At 36.0% G+C, this 17,891-nt stretch overlaps 1 pseudogene; it reads left to right on the top strand.

Moving 5' to 3' along the window:
• Positions 1 to 17,891, top strand: part of LOC125696675 (dynein axonemal heavy chain 7-like) — a 106,693-nt pseudogene that overhangs the window by 52,746 nt on the left and 36,056 nt on the right.

Raw genomic sequence — 17,891 nt, 5'->3', positions numbered from 1 at the left:
CAGGAAGTTCTGATTGAACACGGGGAAAATGCTTTTTATTGTGAGGCTGACTGAGCTCCAGAACAGGTTGCCCAGGAAGACTGTTGAGTCTCCTACTCTGGAGATATTTAAAAGCTGTCTGGATACAAGCCTGCTTAGTATGCTGTAGGGGACAGAGAAGAGAGGTTGATTTAGAATGATTGGCTAAAGTCCCTTCTGCCTCAACCTTCCTGCAATCCTGAGATACAATTACTTCTGTTTGAGAAAGGCCTTCATCTTTCTAAGTAGCTGAACAAGGCCGTTTTAACTCAGCAATATGGTTAGTAGGGTTTTTTTCTCGATAGCAGTTAATGGAAAAATCGTTTTGTGTTCATACTTTACTATCTCTGAAATGGTGATATTTTTATTTAATTGAATCACAAGCTGTCTCAGAGCAATGCACCAATTGTTTTAAAAGGGTTGTGCTCATCTACAAAGTTGAAGAATACTGTGTTGTCTTTTCTCTTTGTGTAATCATTTCACCTATAAAGTCAGTGCCTTATTTTCTGAGGAAGGACATCTTCAAACAAGAATGATCAATGCTGGACTGAGATATGGATATGAATATCTTGGCAATACACCTAGGCTGGTTATTACTCCACTTACAGACAGGTGCTACAGGTAAAAGCACTTGATACTAAATGTTCTGTGCTTGCAAGAATCTACTTAGTTGAGATATTTTAGTCCTAAATTGGGTGACTCCAGGATTTTATCTTTGATGTTCTAATAGGCATAATTAGAAGTGTTGTAATTGATTAGAATTCATCCTGTATGAATATTTTGATTTAAATTTCTAATAAATTTAATCTTTTGTAACACTGTGGTTAGTGATAAATGGATAGTAAGCGACAGGGTTTTTGTTTTTAACTTTTAGTAAACTTAAAGCATCTCTATGTATTTGTGGACTACAGTTACCAGGAGCACACGAACTGTACAACCTGAGGGAAGTTTAGACATTAAACAAGTTTTAAGAGTTCCTGGGAGAAGCTGGAGCAGCTAGAAAAATAGCATAAAATTGTTACAACTTTTTTTTTTCCTTCTATTTTGTTTTCAGAACCCTATTTGGTGCGCTACATCTACATCTCGGAGGTGCTCCTGAAGGTCCTGCAGGAACTGGACAAACAGAAACAACAAAAGATTTGGCCAAGGCTGTAGCTAAGCAGTGTGTGGTTTTTAATTGTTCTGATGGATTGGATTACATCGCGTTGGGAAAATTCTTTAAGGTTTGGAAAAGTCTTGAGGGTCATATTTTAAATTATATGAAAATATTTTATTTGCTTTTGTAATTGAAATGTAATTTCTTCCACTTCTAGGCTGCTATATAATGCTAGTATTGTGCATACGGGTCTGTCTCCTCCTAAGAATCCACCTGAAATATCAAAGTGTTTGCTCTGTGCTTTAGGAATGAAACATACCATAATGATTTTATTTGTTCAATATGGACAACATAGATGCCATTTAGATGAATACATTTTTAGTAGCTGGTTGCAAATTTAGGGGGTTTGGGGTTTAATTTAAACTCTAAATAAACTAGTAAGAACCATTGTATTAAACAAATCAAGCGTATTTATGTTGTTATTGGCCTGAGTAGACAGCTCTGTGTTATGAAAATATATTCTGAATGGTATCTGTGCCATTCCAAACAGTATCCTATTCCTCACTGGAAAGGTACAAAAATAGAGCATTTCTGCTTTTCTCTCTGGCTTTATTCCTCCCATTTGTGTTAAGTGACAGAACCGCATGGCATGGCCTCAAGATTTGACGTGAGAGAAATTCAAACAAATAAGCAAAGCAATTTTATTTTTTTTACCTGTATAACGATTAAAGCAAAATTCTGTGTCTTAAATAGGAATTTGTAGAACAACTATTACCAAATCACAAGATTCTGTCTAGGCACTATATGTATGGCAGAGATGGTACAGTGGCATTTAGGGAACATACAGAAAAAAGAACTATGAATTAATGAGAACTGTAGGAAAAGAGAATTGCTCTTTGGTTACAGTTTGGGTCGTGCTGTAGTTCATTGTTAAAAGACAGTCATTTTTGTTCATGCTGTAAACAAAATGGTTAATTTTAGCCCTGCAGAATTCCTTATGTTCTCTGTTGTCATTGTGACCCCCATCAGGTATAAACATGAACAAAAAAGAATGAGTAGGTTTTTTGGAGGCCTGTTTAGAGGCGAAAATTTCCCCCTTGTCCAGTTCCAAAATGCTGACGTTAAAGGTAAGCCATGCAAAATGTATGTATTTGATAGTGCTTTGCCTATGACTGAAGAAACAGGATTTCAGTTTACACGGTACAGGTTTTGTGTCTTTTTTCCTAAGCAAACTTTTTAAATTTCTGTAATTGTTTTTGGTGATTTCTGCTATTTGGAGTGAGTTTGAGTAGACCTTAGTGCCCTAAATCATGGATATAAGTGCTGTCTTTGCACAATAAAACTTTTTCTCATTACTGAATTGTTTTGGTCAGCATTGATATGTTCAAAATAAATGGGCACCAATCAATTAATCTGATGCCTGTCTTCTAGGGTTTGTTATCTTGTGGAGCATGGGCTTGCTGTGATGAATTCAACAGAATTGATTTGGAAGTGCTTTCTGTGGTTGCTCAGCAGATTTTTACTATCCAAAGAGGTAAACTGTTACTTTTAACTCTAACTTTGTTTTATGTATGACAAAGACTAGAGATGGAAAAAAAAAAAAAAATGTTAAACAATGACAGAAGTGTGCTTTTATTTTATTTTATTTTATTTTATTTTATTTTATTTTATTTTATTTTATTTTATTTTATTTTCCTTTACAGGCATTAATTCAGGATCTGACACATTAGTATTTGAAGGAACTGAATTGAAACTTAACCCTACATGTGCTATGCCAGGATTCATATACCATGAATCCTGGCTATGCCGGGCGTTCAGAGCTCCCTGACAATCTTAGGGTATTGTAACATTTGGCATTTTAATCTTTTTAATAGTTAATACAGAAAGTGAAAAAAAAAATAGCTTTTTGCCAAATAAAAAAATTAAGAATATTTAATATCAGTTACCTTCGAGTCTTTTAAACTGCTTGTTTAATTACACTAGCGTAAAAATAATCTCTGAAAAAGAAGTTATTAACGAAAATTAGTTTTAACAATAGAAATAAGCTAAGTTTAAATATGTTGGGAAATTGTTGAGTGATTTAAGGCCTATCAGTCTGTCAGGATTAAAAAAAAAAAAAGCTGATTAAAAAAAACTAAGAACAAAAGCTTAATGTTTCTTTACTACGTGCTTGAAAGTTCCAAAAATAAGAGGAACACTTCACAGTTTATAAAAAGTGTTTTGTTAATGCTGAATCTAAAATTGATCTTTGACTAATTTCTTTTTACTTCTGACCAACAATCAAGGTAACATCTGATGGGACTTGCAGTGTTTTCAATATTAGGGATTTCTGTCTTATGTAAGTTCATTATTGAGTGATTGTTTCAAGAGTGCTGCATCCTTTCTCACCCCTTAAATACAGTTGTCATACATCCATAGCAAGAAAATAAATCTGAGCACAGATATTGATAAATTGATAATGTGTAAATTGATAATGTGTGAATATTACTCAGAACCGTTTGGGAAGTTTACTCATTAACCCATACTTTGAATAGAAGGTTCAAAAGCATTAATTCTGTAAGTGAAAAAGGATAATTTGGAAAACTTGTCGATGAATTATGAAAAGCAACAAAACTTTGATCTGTTTGAAACTATTCTGATACTTGTTCGGTTAAAATATGGTAAAATTGAAGCACTGGCTACAGCTAAACAATGCTAGTAGACGAGTCTGAGGGCAGCATCTTGTTTATGGTACTTAAATTGCACTCCCTATTCCTTCTAAAGCTTGTGGTATTTTGTGTTGCAGTTTTGTTGTTGTTAATCTTGAATGAAGAAGGACTATAAGCATGAATAGTCATAATTGTAAAATATTGCTGAATCGTTAGGGAAAACTGTTAACATATTACAGTGTAGACATAACAATAATGGTAGTTGACTTCAGTTGGCTCCTGCTTTATTAGAGAAATAATGGAAACGTATTTTACGTAATTGCAGAAAAAATTGTATATAATAATGTGTAATTTTTCCTGTTGTGATTTTTTTCATTCATGTATTTAATAGGCTCTCCTTGGAACGGTAGCTATGATGGTTCCTGATTATGCCATGATTGCAGAGATAGTTCTGTATTCTTGTGGTTTTGTTTCTGCACGACCTCTATCTGTAAAAATCGTGGCTACATACTGTCTGTGTCTGAGCAGTTGTCATCCCAGCACCATTATGATTATGGAATGAGAGCTGTGAAGTCAGTACTTACTGCTGCTGGCAACCTGAAGGTAAATGATTTCTTAGATTTTTTTGTTTCCCAGAAACTTACTCAGTAGTGCAGCTCTTTCGTGATAAAAGGCACACAATTCTGTATAATGGCACGTACACACTCAGTGATGAACATTAAAATGAAAAGGGTATATTTTAGGCTGCAGACCTGAAAAAAAACCTCAAACCTAAAAGGAGAATTCAAGAAGTTTGTGATCTGATCACCAACTTAAAGGGTTGGCAAGCCCATTAAGTGTGTTGGTTATCTTTCAAGAATTCTAGTTCAGTGCAGATTTAGTGACTTGTATTTGGCATGGTGGCCTCTGTTCTGCGTTATTTTCTTTACACCCTTAGATGCTTTTGCCATAATATGTTAACACCTTTCAATAGCTCACTGGCTAGTCTGCCAAGTGTGACTCCAGTTTCTCTCCACTTCTTAAGAAAAACTGTTTAGGATACAGTATTTTATTTTGGTGTGCATTATGAACGAATGACATCAAAGGCCTCCTTTCTCCTCCTCCTCCTCCCCCCCAAAAAAAGAAAAACCAACAAAAAAACCAATGCATTACCAGCAAAAGAAACTGAAGCAAAAAAGTAAACGAGCTGTATATCGTGGCAAAATATGCTTATGGTGAACACATCTCTATGCAAGCTTTTAGACTTTCCATTTTGAAAGCAAAAGGTCTACTCAGAACAGGGAAAATTTGTTCTTTATATGAAGAAAATAAACACATATTAAAAAGCAAGAATTTAATGCTTTAGGAAAAAGTACAGTTTGTAATAATATCTGTAACTGGGCATAAAATAAAGTTCAGTTGGCTTGAATATAGAAAGCTACTGTAATCTCCATGACATCAAAGTATAAAAGTATGTCCAGAATGTATCTTATTGTTTGTGGACCTGAACTTGCCAAAAATAATTACACAGATGCACTACAGGAGCTGTTCAGTCAACTAGGCTGTTTAACATTGGCTTTCCAAAACTAATAACGTAAAGCTATTTAATATCTTTTTTAGCTGAAATATCCATTGGAAGATGAAGAAATTTTGCTGCTTAGATCCATTACACATGTCAACCTGCCTAAATTCTTGTCTCACCATTTACCACTTCTTGAGGTAAAAAAAAAAATAAATACATACTTTCACTAATGTTAAAAAAACTTGTTAAAAATGCTAATATTATATAACAGATTTATCAGAGTAATAGTCCAAATACTTCAGTTTAGCCCCTAATTATTTTTAAACAGTCTTAGTTGTTCCTTCATAGCAAAGACACTGACCATACGAGTCTACTGTTCATATTTCTATTAGCTAGTCTTTTGTTATTGAGAAAAGAAAAAGCTTTTTCTGCTTTCTAAAAGCAACTTCTGTAAAGTAGTTTGACAGAAGCTGATCAATTAGGTAACAAATCCTTTACTCTATACGCACATAAACATGAAAAAGGCTCATGAAATAAATAGCAGTAATAAATTAAGTTTTGGCTCAGACAGGGTTATGTGACATTCATAATTATTTTATTTTATCAAAATAGATATTAGTTTGCCTAAATTTTAAGGGACAAATCATTGACTGCATGAGTTTCAAACCTAATGACAGTAGAAATAAGTATGCTTTTCAATTAATTGTTTGAATAGGGTATTACCTCTGATTTGTTTCCTGGTGTGAAGCTGCCAAAACCAGACTACAATGACCTGTTGGAAGCCATCAAAACAAACTGTGTTGCTATGAATTTGCAAATGACTGATGTATTTACTATGAAGATCCTGCAGATGTATGAGATGATGATCGTGTGTCATGGCTTTATGATAGTTGGAGAGCCTTTTGGTGGAAAAACTTGTGTGTATTGAGTTCTGGCAGGAGCACTGGGGGACGTGTGCGAGAAGGTATCTAGACACATTTTATAAATATTTCTTGTGAAATCTATTTTCAAACAAATTTGAAAAAAAATAGAATTGTGTTTGTACAAAATACAGAATTTACCCCAGGGTCCCTAGGCAAGCATAAGGGAAAACTGAGAAGAATTTGATTGAGAAGCTTTCCTTTCCTTTTCCAAACTCAAGGAAGGTTCATTCCTGAAGTGGTTTTTACTCACCTGATCTCTGGTTTGTGCAATATTACATGTCATCTTTAATCATGAGGAGACAAGAAAAGAATCAGTTGAAGTTAATAAAAAATAAAATTGATATATTTGACTGGTTTAAGTAAAAACAAAACACAACCAAACCAAAAGAACCCTGTTTGTAGTGGTGTTTTGATGTCAATCTCAGAAATTTATCAAAACGGTCATACTTATTCCTTTGCAAGACATGGGATAAATGAAACAGAGACAGGACTTGACCTGTTTTCATCCGCGCAAGTTTAAATGTCCAATTCACTAACATTTAAATTAAGTAAAATCCATTTTTATATATCAAGCCACTGTTCAAAGTTGAAATTATACTTCCAGCTGCATGCAATAAAGTTGGGAGATTTGTCTTTATGCACTTGTATTCCATCTTTGAAATGTAATATTTATGATATCTTTCCTTCTCTAACCTGATGAAAGTTTTATGAAGATTTAATAGATATGTAAAATTCAAGATAAACCATACGATGTAATTAATGTTTAATGTTAACACTTTTGCACCTATAGGGGCTGATGGAAGAAAACAAAGTTCAGGTCACAGTTTTAAATCCCAAATCCATAACAATGGGTCAGCTATATGGACAGTTTGATCCAGTTTCACATGAATGGTCAGATGGCATCCTAGCAGTGAGTTTCAGAGCATTTGCTTCTTCTCAGGTAAGCGCGAACAGAGTTAAAGTATTATTGGAAACAACCTTTCAGTAAATGCATTTCAAGGTGTGTTCACAACAATTGTAGGGTTAATAAGCTTAATTATCTGAATGCAGAGACTACGGATTGTTTTAGTTCTGCTTTGCTTCATGCAAGTGACTTTCTGGGTGCTGGTAAATTGAGATTTGTGTTTCAGGAGTCCTTACGTAAAAACAAATTTTGTTATTGTTCTTTGCATCTATTAGAGATAAATGAATATTTAATCCTTATGCTACATTGTCCTTCCTTATTTTGTCTTGTTTGGAATAAAATCTCCAATATTTATGTATATGGTAATTTTGATGTTAGTTTTGGTGTTAATTTTGGATGAAACTGATTCCTGCGCGTGGCTTATGCCTGAACTTCCATTAAAGTCCATTGAAACATTTTGACTGACTATAATAAAAGAAGACTGAGGGAGATGGGGCTGGAAAAGAGAAGGCTCCAGGGAGACGTGAGAGTGGCCTTCCAGAATCCGAAGGGGGGGCTTTAAGAAGGAAGGTGACAGACTCTTTAGCAGGGTCTGTTGAGACAGTATATGGGGTAATGGTCTGAAGCTAAAAGAAGGGGAGATTTAGATGGGATATAAGGAAGAAGGTTTTTACAATGAGGGTGGTGAGGCACCGGAACAGGTACTGTGGGTTAAATCCTGATGTTATCCATCTTTCTGGGAGACTATCAAAGCCTAGTAAGTAATGGAACTGTAGCAATATAATGGTCCTGCTGTTGGTGAAATTAGGGAAATTTCCGAATCAGCTTTTCTCATTGCATTCTATCTAGACCCATGGTAGAGTAATACTTTATATTTGAGGAAAAAAGCTTTTAACTCTTTGGAGATTAAACAAAGTCATTACTGCATTTTTAACTGAGATTCTCTAAATAATTACTAATAGAGAAGCCATTCCTCCATCCTGTCTTTTTGTAGAGAGTTTTGCTTTTGTTTATTCATGCCCTTAGCACGAAACCTGTGTACAATCATTTTGCAGAGGGTGAGTCTTGAAAGTTATATAAGCAGATAAATAAGTTAAGTCTCATGTTTTTAACCTGTTATTTTCTCTTCCTTTTGCATCATTAAATTAACTGTAGTAAATTAAGTTACCTAGTAAGGATTATGTAACCTACCTCAATTTTTAAGTTACTTTCTGAAATAATAATAATAATTAAAAATACCAATAAATCACAAGGCATTCATTTGTAGTGAAGAATATGGTAAGTTTTTACTGCCCAGTTAACTTTGAGAGTGGTACTGAAGAATGTTGTGTTTTCTTGGGATTTGGTATTGATAAAAAGACTGAAAGAAACGTTATCATCGAGTTACATACAAAAACTCTCTAGTTTTTGTATGTTGTCACTGTTATATTTTTGTTGTCTTAATTGAGAAGTAGAAAGTGAATGTTATTTCTGCTAAAAAGATTGTGAGGTCTAAAAGCTCCAACATCTATTGATAAGAGATGAAGCAGCTCACTAGAGACATTAATTTATATGCAGTATTGCTCTGTAGCCATGTCCAAAAGGATGACTTTGAACCCTGTGATTTTACCTGTGTGTGGGTAAGAAATGAGTCCCATTCAGTCTTATTTAAAAGGATGACTTTGATCCATATTTCCTGCAGAGATTGCATTTAAACTAATAAAGAAGAGGCTTTGGAAGGTATCTAGCATTATAAAATAAGATCTTGACCATAAAACTTATTTTTAAATTTTTTTTTCCTATGCCGTTTGAAGGCAATATTCCTGGGTACTCCTCAAAACTAAGCAAAACTATTTTGACCTGTGGCTGCTTTTTTTGGTTTGGGTTAGTACAGGCTTTACAAATCAACTCCTAATAATACGATGAAATGTTTTGCTTGTGCAAATACTAACATACTGAATTTGTGTAATATACTGTTTTGATTATTTGGGTGTTTTTTTAGAATCCGTGAAAATATCTGTAAAGCAAAGTAGAAATTTTTTCTCTGACAAATAAGGTTCACTATTGTTTTAAATACTGGTTTATCTGATGAAATATGATTGAAGTGTTATCTTACAGATAAATTACTTCTTTTTTATTGTGAATTAAATAAAAAATGGTATAAATTGTTTAATTGCTATTTGCTAGATTGCTTTAAAGTTTGTCTACATATGTATTTTAACTTTCTCCTCAATTCTTCCAGAATTTCCTTTTAAATAATTTGAATAAAGAAGTCTATAAGCCACTGCTCATTAACTTTTCAACACAAACTACGGCAGCTCAGACTCAGAATATTATCATGTCAAAGCTGGATAGAAGGAGAGAAGGAATTTTTGGGCCTCCTCTAGGGAAAAGAATAGTAACTGATATCTTTCTGAATGCAGGTGTTTAAATGCAAACAAATATATGAATGTGTTATTTTTGCAACTGACTGCAACAGATATCAAGAAAGGTTGATAAATCCCCAGTTCTAACTCTTCTCATTTATTTGCAGAAGTTTCCAATCTTATTTCTCTCTTTCACTAGTAATATGCATCTCATTTTAATCAACTGAAAAGATTATACAATACAGATATATGATATGAACAAGTGATCAGCATATCATACTTACCCCTCAGTGTTTTGTGATTCTGTGCTTTAGATAAGAGTTGTGTACGGGTGAGGTGCTGCTGACAGCACATAACTCTTGAGTGTTGCTGTTTCTGAGTTTTATATAAATCAAACAGTGGAATTACCAAGGGTTTGTCATTGGTTGTAGGTCTGGATTTTATGTTATGGGAAGAAGAAGCTTGTTCATCCTTGTTGCTCATCTGTGTGGGCATCTGCGAAGAAATACTTAGACAGAACTCTGGAGTAAAAAAAATGGATTCAGAAACCCAGATAGGTTTCCATTCAAAGCCATCTCAGTTTGTTGCTCAGATTACAATTCTAAATAAGAAAAAGAGAAGAAAGAGGGATAAATGGCATAAATGTGTTTCTAGAACTTGCATTATTTGAATTAGGTTAACTGTGTGAAGATGTTTCCAGCGGCATATGCTTTAGGAATAGCAGTGCCAAAAATGATATAAAGCTTAATAGACTTGATAGTCTAAGTGAAGTTTGAAGCTTTCCTGGCTCTTCTTGCCTCTGGAGTTTTTATGGGAAAAGGCATGTCAGTGGTGTAGAAGGATTGAGTAGCAAGTACTATTTTGCACTCTTATTAAATGCTCTCAGATACAAGAAAAGAAATACAGATTTTCTGTCTTCTGTATGTTTTGGAATGGCTTTAGAATTGCCATGGTTTCTATTGTGGCTGTTTGTTTTTATTTAACTTGGCAGCAAATCCAGTAAGACCTTTGTGATGATTCTCAGAAGACTGTACTTGTGTACTATTCCAATTCAGCAAAATCAATAAATACAGAATTCTTTTGTTTTCCTTTTCAGGTTGTATTTGTAGATGATGTTAACATGCCAGCCCGAGAGGTCTATGGTGCTCAACCTCCTGTTGAATTACTACGACAGTGGTTAGATCACTGGAATTGGTATGACCTTAAAGATTGCTCAATGATTAAACTTGTAGATATTCAGATCGTTTGTGCAGTGGGACCACCAGGTAAGAGACATATATTATACATTTTTTTCTCTCTTTTCTTGGTTTCCAAATGCTAAATTCTTATTGCTTTCGTTTTGGCCTTTGTGGCTATGAACAGGACTCAGGGAGTGCTTTCCTTGCAGAAAACATGAACAGCAGTCAAATTGAAGTGGTTGAGGAGCAGCAAATTGACTGCACAAGTCTAACGGGAGGAGATATTGCTTTGCAGGAAGACAAGAGCGTATCTGAACAGTATTTTTGAAAATGTTTTGGGCTAATGAAGCCTTGTTTGAAACTTTTTTAAGAAAGCACTAAGTGGAGATCTGCAACAGATAAGCTTTACTTTTCTTGGCAAAAACATGAAGTAATCGCATGATGTCAGGAGATCATCTTTCTCATAGCCTGTGTACGTGCAGACTATATATATATGTAGTGCGCTCCAACAGTAATGCCTCCTGTTTATATCTATGGAAATCAAAACAGATGCAAAGAGCACTACAACACTGATATAGGAAATTCTGACGTACAAAACACTGCTGTTCAGCTCAGTCACCACCATTATCTGTGCATTTTTGCCAGCAATGGGAAAGAACCAGTATGTTATGTTTGTAAACAAATCTGCATCAGTAGAGAGGACAGGCTGACACCGCTGCTGAAACACACAGCCCACCACTTCACTGTGCTCACATCCACTGTTTGGTTACCATAAATGTTCTGCAAGCATCAATGAATGTCAATGGATGCATTCTTTTTTTCTGCATGGAGGAGTTCAGTGACATACCGTTGCTTCATATGCTCTTCCACATCAGATACTATTGTCAGAGTGCCACTCTGCTGCCACATGTTGCATGGCAACAACATAAAATGGAATATTAGTTGACAGATTCATCCTTTACTCCCATGCTACCAATATATGCCTATGCTACTATGGGCAAACATAATGAAATGGAAGACATTACTTCCAGAAAAGTCTCTTAGCTGCAGCTCCGCATTCCGTCAACTTCCTCCACCCTCTTCAGGGTTTTTTACATCATATCATATGGTATGGAATATCCTCTGTCCGTTTTAGGTGAGCTATACTGGTTCTGTCTCCTCCCAACTTCTTGTGTTCCCTTAGTCCCCCTCAGTAGTAGGACGATACGAAAAGCTGAGAAACTGAAATGTCCTTGACTCTGTGCAGCACTGGTCAGCAACAGCTAAAACACTGATGTTATCAACACTGTATTTTCTCCTGAAGGCAAAACATAGCATTATACTGGACATCATGAGGAAAAAAGAGAAAATCAACTTCCAGCTGAAACTAGGACAGCAGTGTTCAACCACAAAGCACTTTATCTAAACAATTAGTCTGTGGAGCTGAACAGAGGGAAACTGTGAAAGAAAAGCCCAGCTTAATTGCGCATCTTACTTTTTCAAAATTATTTTTTACTTTGGCCAAATTTTGGAGGCACTTTTTCTGTAAAACCTACCTTTGTTCCTATCTCGAACTTTTTTACGTGGAGATGCTTTCAAAATCAAGAACGTACATGTAAAGTTTATGATAAAGTCTTTCTTCTTCTACAGAAGTGTGGTTAAAATAAGTTCAAGTCTATCTGTCTATAACTTGACCATTTCAGTCTTTATTTTGTATTCTATTTACTGCAAGAGAATACCATGAATACTTTTGCTAGCCTGTTGCTTTCATTAAGTTTATGACCTGGTGCAGTACTTTTTGTTGTGGCACTGCTAGCTGAATGAATGATGAAGACTGAAAAAATATTGCTAGGCTTTTACTGTTTTACTCTGTCGTCTTCTGTCATTTACAATAGTACTGCTTTCTAATACATAGTTGGCGGTGGAAACCCAGTAACACCATGATTCTTGCGACATTTCAATAAAATCACCATTAATGAGTTTGATGATGAATCCATGTACACGATATTTTCAAGAATCTTAGGCTGGCATCTGACTATATGGTAAGAGATCTTTTTGTATGTAGAAAAATCAAAATAATTTAATTACGTTATGGGAAAATTTGAAATATACATCTGTAGGAACTTTGTGTTGTAAAGAAATGAACATCTTTTATATCCTTTGCATTCTGTTATATTCATTACTTCAGCTGAGCTGGTGATCATGCTAAAATAGCGAACTTATTCTTCTGAAGTTTCCAACAGAGTTCTAGATTAGCTGAGCCTAATTAAGTTAGTTGAGACATCTCTGTAGTACCGTATTATTTGATGTATAAAAACAATTTGATTAGAAATTGTTCAAAGAACAGAACCAGAATCTATTCTTAAATTTCCCGTTGTTCAAGGTTTATTCTTTCTTCAGTCTTTCACTGCTGAATAATTTTAAATTGTATTATTAGATTTTTTAAAATATATTTTTATTGATTCAACGTCCATTTTTCTACCCATTCTAACAGCTAAGTCTTAGAAAATTGTAATATCCTGTTTCTAGAATAGGTTGATGCTTGACAGCTTCCGACCCTTTGAGAAGGGAGATTGAAGGAAGACAGCAAGGGCTGTTAGACCAACTTTTCTGTTGCCGTTGTTAGTTGCAAAAATCTAGGGTAAAAATCTGGGGAGGAAAGGGTATAATTGCTTATGTCTGACCTTAGGCAATTTTTCCAGCGTGTTCCATGGTTGCTAGTTTTGATTCATAGACAAGGTTGATCTTTTAATCTAGCAAGGGAACTGATATTTTTTAAGCGGCCCATGAGGAAGTATAACTCCTTTCTGTGCTGGTGGGACCTCACCTGGAGTACTGCATTCAGATGTGGAGTCCTCAGTATAGGAGAGATGTCGGCCTGTTGGAGCACATCCACAGGAGCGCAACAGAAATGATCTGAGGGATGGAACACCTTCCCTGTGAAGATAGGCTAAGAGAGCTGGGACTGTTAGCCTGGAGAAAAGAAGGTTCCGTGGCGAGACCTGATAGTGGCATTCCAGGATCTGAATGGGGTCTATAAGAAAGAAGGGGACAGACTTTTTAACAGAGTCTGTTGAGACAGTATGAGGGGAAATGGCTTCAAACTAAAAGAGGGGAGATTTAGACTGGATATAAGGAAGAAGGTTTTACAGTGAGAGTGGTGAGGCACTGGAAGAGGTTGCCCAGAGAGGTAGTGGAATGCCCCCTCCTTGGAGACACTTCTAGGTCAGTCTGAACCAGGCTCTGAGCACCTTGAACTAGTGTGCGTCCCTGTTCATTGCGGGGGAATTGGACTAGATGACCTTGAAGGGTCCCTTGCAGCTCAAATAATGATTTTATGACTCTGTAAGCACAGAATTTTAAAACTAGCAGGGACTAGTTTTAAAAATCTGTGTGGGGTTGGACTCAATGATCTCTGGAGGTCCCTTCCAACCCCTACAATTCTGTGATTCTGTGACTCAAGAGTAAATCTAAGTATGCATGTATTGTATTGTTTATTAATTACCACCTTTTATACCTTATCAGTTACAGCTTTCCACCGCAATTTATAGAACTGATTCCACAAGTTATTAATGGAACCATGCGTATATATAAAGAAGCTATGAAGAATCTACTTCCTGCCCCAGCCAAATCACACTATTTGTTCAATCGCCGTGATTTTTCATGTGTTATTCAAGGTGTTTGCCTGTCAAGGCCTGAAACAACAGAATCTACAGAAATGATAAAATGTCTCTGGGTTCATGAGGTAAATCACATAATGCTAAGAAATTATTGTTGTTGTTGTTATTATTATTATTACTGTTATTTTAAGATGCCGATTTGACTATCAATGTTTTTGTGATACCTTTTCCTATTGCCTAGCAGCTGTAAATTGCTATCACATTCATGAGACAAAGTTTTTTATATCCTGAATGGGCAGACTTAATCAAATATGTCTAGGTGGAGACTGGTGACCAGTAGTGTCCCCCAAGGATCACTCCTGGGACTGGTGTGCATCAACATCTTTATGCACCCTCAACAAGTTTGCAGACAACAGCAACCTGAGTGGGGCAGTTGATATTACAGAAGGAAGGGATGTCATCCATGGGCACCTAGACAGGTGTGAAGAGGGGTTTCATAGGAGCGTGGGATGTTGCAGTTGTGTTAGGGAAGTCTGAGATACATATACAGTCTGGGAGAAGAACTTTGTGAGAGCAGACCTGCCAAGAAGAACTTAGCGGTCCTGGTGGATGAAGTGCTGGATGTGAGCCAGTAGTGCTATATGTGTTCTTGTAGCCCAAAAGGCCAAAAGAGGGGTGACAAGCAGAGCAAGAGAGGTGATTGTGCTCCTCTACTCTGCCCTTGTGAGGCCCAGTCTGGAATATTGTGTCCAAGTGTGGAATCCTTACCTCAGGATAGATGTGGAGCTTCTAGAATGGGTCTAGAGAAGGGACACAAAATTTATCAGAAGGCTGGAGCATCTCTTCTATGAAGACAGGCTCAGGGATTTGAGCTTATTCAGCCTGGATAAGAGAAGGCTGTGGGGAGACCTCATTGCAGCCTTCCAGTACTTTCAGGGAGCTTATAAACAGGAGGGAAATCAACTTTTTACGTGGTTAGATAGTGATAGGACAAGGGGGAATGGTTTAAACAAGAAGATTTAGATTAAATGTCAGGGGGAAATTTTTCACCAAGAGCGTGATGAAGTGCTGGAACAGGTTGTGAGAGAAGTTGCAGATGCTCCATCCCTGAAGGTTTTCAAGGCCAGGTTGGATGGGACCCTGGACAACCTGATCTAGTGCCTGATTTAGTGGTTGGAAACCCTGTCCTCCTGTGGCATGGGGGTTGGAACTTCGAGGTCCCTTCCAACCCAAAACATTCAGTGGTTCTATGCCAATACAAATCGTATCTCTGTAGGCAACTTGACCGTTGATTCGCTTGCATGTGATTATGTGGCCTCTGGTTGCTGCTTTGAATGCTTACGCAGTCATTTCAATTTCTTCCCTCCTTCCTCCCTACAAAAAAAGACAAAGCAGTTGTGAAAGGAACAGCAAGTAGTCCTGGATCTCTGGAAATTTGGGCGATCTAAAGTTTGATCCCTATTTTATTACTATTTTGTTTGTTTGTTTTTTTTTTCTGGCCTTCCTTTAGAAGAAACTCCCAATCCTTCTGCCTTCAGCAAATGCTTCCCATCCATCATAGTAGAATGGACACCTTAGAGGAGCAACTTAGAAACATCCCTTCTCTGGCTTTTTATTTTTCCTCTGGAATTAAAGGAATGCAAGGTTGTTTATAATTGTTATGCTTTTAAAATATTTGGCATCAGTGATGGAAGACATCTTTGACATTCAGCCCATTGATCACCCTTTCTCAAAGCAGGATAACATAAAGAAAGGAGCAATAGCAAATTTTGAAGAAGCTTTTCTAGAAGCTTCTTACGTTTCTATAAGTACAAGTACAACGCACTCCAGGAAATCTATTTCTAATCTTCACCATCTTTTTCATTAAAAAAAGTTCCTATTACCCAACTGTCATTTTCTTTCTTGAAATACAAACCTGTAACTTCTCCTATCTTTTTGTAGCAGAAAGATCAGAAGGCTTCCTTCATCTGCAGCAGCCTTTTTTACATTTATACATTAATAAACACATAGTATTTATTAGAATATGTATAGCAAATGCATATGTGTATGTATTTCCACACAGATCTCTACTTCCATTCCAAGGTAATAATACTGGGCTTGACTGTTCCAACTGACTCTAAATATCTATTTTTTCTATGGATTGAAGTTTAAGATTATTTATATTCTGATTTTTTTTTTCTGATTTTTATTTGGTTTATCTTTATTAAAATAAATACAAATTTCAACAGCAGAAACAAGCAGAAACTACAATGTAACTGTTCTGATCATACAGGTCCTTAGAGTGTATTATGATCGCTTGGTAGATAATCCTGATCAGGCTTGGCTTGTTGGATTTATCCAAGAAGTTGTGAATAAAGACCTGCATGAAGACTTTCATGAACTTTTCCAGAATCTGGACTCCAATAATGATGGCAGAGTGGAGGAAGGTGACTTACGTACCTTAATGTTTTGTGATTTTCATGACCCTAAAAGAGACGACACTAAATATAGAGAGATCACTGATGCAGATCAGCTGAGATTAGTTGTAGAGAGTCACCTCGAAGAGTTTAATAACTTAAGCAAAAAGCCAATGCAGCTAGTCTTGTTCCAGTTTGCTATAGAACATATTTGTAGAATTTCCCGTATTCTGAAACAGCCTCGTAGCCATGCCCTCCTTGTTGGTGTTGGAGGTAGTGGCCGACAGTCTCTTACTCGATTAGCAGCCCACACGGCTGAGTACAGCCTTTTCCAGGTTGAAATAACTAAAAGTTACGGTACCAATGAATGGCACAAAGACTTGAAAGATATACTAAGAAAATCTACAGAAGCAGAAATGCAGGGAGTTTTCTTGTTCACTGATACGCAGATAAAAAAAGAGTCATTTTTAGAAGATATTAACAACTTACTAAATGCAGGTGAAGCCAAACCTTTTTGCAGTAGATGAGAAACAAGAAATTTGTGAACAAATGCATCAAATAGATCGCCAGAGGGACAGGACCAAACAAACTGATGGTAGTCCTATAGCTCTATTTAACATGTTTGTTGATCGCTGCCGAGATCAACTCCATATAGTACTGGCAATGAGTCCAATTGGAGATGCTTTCCGTAATCGCCTTCGTAAATTTCCTGCTCTTGTCAACTGCTGCACACTAGACTGGTTTCAGGTAAAAAGAAAAATTTTATTTGGCTTGTTTTTCTCATGGAAGTGTAGTAGAAACATGAGTTCAGACATTTTTCTAGCAAGTAATTCTGATTGAGATAGCAACGAAAAATACCTTGGATTTTTTTAGTGTCATGCTTTAAATTGTTTACACACATGGAATAAACCTAACTGTAATAAAACATAGTACTGTAGACATTACAGTTTTAAAAAGGAATTGTTTTCTATTATTGCAAGGACTACCAGAACCTGTGCTCCAAAAAAAAGTTTGAAACTGCAACCTCTGTTAAAAACAAACAAACCAAGTAGTTTTCCCTACTCTGCAGTAAGGCTGTATTCTGCATATGACATCCTAAAGACTGTAGATACATGATTTAAAGAATATGTAATCCATCAAGTTTTAAAAGGTCCTGGTCTAACTTTAAAAATTCTTTTGAAGAGTAACAATCTTACACCAATACGGACATATTGAAAATGTGAGATTTTCCTTTTGGTAACAATGTTTCCTTGAGATGAGATTTGACAGGAGGCTTGAACTAA

This window comes from Lagopus muta, chromosome 8 (assembly GCF_023343835.1).
Source record: "Lagopus muta isolate bLagMut1 chromosome 8, bLagMut1 primary, whole genome shotgun sequence".
NCBI lineage: Eukaryota > Metazoa > Chordata > Aves > Galliformes > Phasianidae > Lagopus > Lagopus muta.
This window is presented reverse-complemented; position numbering and strand designations above follow the sequence as displayed.